Source organism: Microtus ochrogaster, unplaced genomic scaffold, assembly GCF_000317375.1.
Source record: "Microtus ochrogaster isolate Prairie Vole_2 unplaced genomic scaffold, MicOch1.0 UNK81, whole genome shotgun sequence".
NCBI lineage: Eukaryota > Metazoa > Chordata > Mammalia > Rodentia > Cricetidae > Microtus > Microtus ochrogaster.
In genome coordinates, this window is record NW_004949179.1 from 1,167,093 (window position 1) to 1,168,296 (window position 1,204).

Here is a 1,204-nt window from a genome sequence, read left to right on the forward strand (position 1 = left end):
GGGAAGGAGATGAGGACACAGGGCTTTGAGAGCCGTGGGGAGGGTGTGGATTTTCTACTGGGGCTGAAAATCCTGGGAAGGTTAGGAACAAAGAAGCAACAGGCTCAGGGTGAATCTTGTGATAATCTATAGATTCCGAGACAGGACCAGCACACAGGGACTCAGATGACAAGTTCAACCCAGGCTGTTCCCTCCACAGGCTGTTCCCACCTTAGCCTGTTCCCTCCCCAGGCTGTTTCCACCTGAGCCTGTTCCCACCCCAGGCTGCTCCCCGCCCCAGGCTGCTCCCTAACTAGACCCAGCAGCCTCTGCCTCTGGCCTCACCCCTCCTGTAGCTGGGCTAGACCTGGTCAGCACCTCTTAGAAACTCCCTGACTGTTTTCCCCTTGTGGCTGAGGACCGGACCTCTGACCAGGCCCCTCCAACAGCAGGGCTCACACGTTTCCCGAAGCTCTGCCAGCCGACTCAGGTCTCTCCTAAGATTGGTGAAGGAGTTCTCACTCGTCCAAAAGCCCTGATCACACTTGAATCCACGCTTCCTCTCACCATCTCCATCTCCAAACCAGGAGCTCTGGTGAGCATGCTCCCAGCTCTGACTCCATTCCCAGCAACCCGGAAAGTGCGTGACCAAAGCAGCCACACCCGCCAAGGAGCACCCTAGGGGGCGTTGCGCGTCTAGTGTATACAAGGCTCTGGCCGGCACAAAAAATCCCCAAATAGTATTTCCAGAATAAAATACAGAACCTGAGCCCGGTCCCAAGTTTTAGGTTGGGAGCCTCCCTGGGGGTGGGGTCAGGACCACTCCCCAGGGTACTTAAGTGATCCCCCAAAAGAAAAACACGTGGTCCCCCTTTCTTCCTCCGGGGGTCGCTTCCCGTTTTCCCCTCGGGGCCACCCGAGAGCGCAGATCTCCCATTAAACCTGGATATTTCTTAATTCTGCTTGTTTTGATTTGGCTTGATTGGGAATTTTTCCGTTGTCAGAGAGCTCGTTTAGGAAATATTCCTAACACCAAGGCCCTTCCCTGAGCCCCAGCCTCGACTTATCTCTGAGACCCTCCCCATACTTTCCCCTGGGCCCCGTCCCAAGCTTCCCCCCCCCAGCTCTCCCCTGGGCTCCGCCCCCGACTTTTCTCTGAGCCCCGCCCAGCTCCATCCCTGAGACCCACCCCGACTTTTCCCGGGCCTCGCCCCCAGGCCTTCTA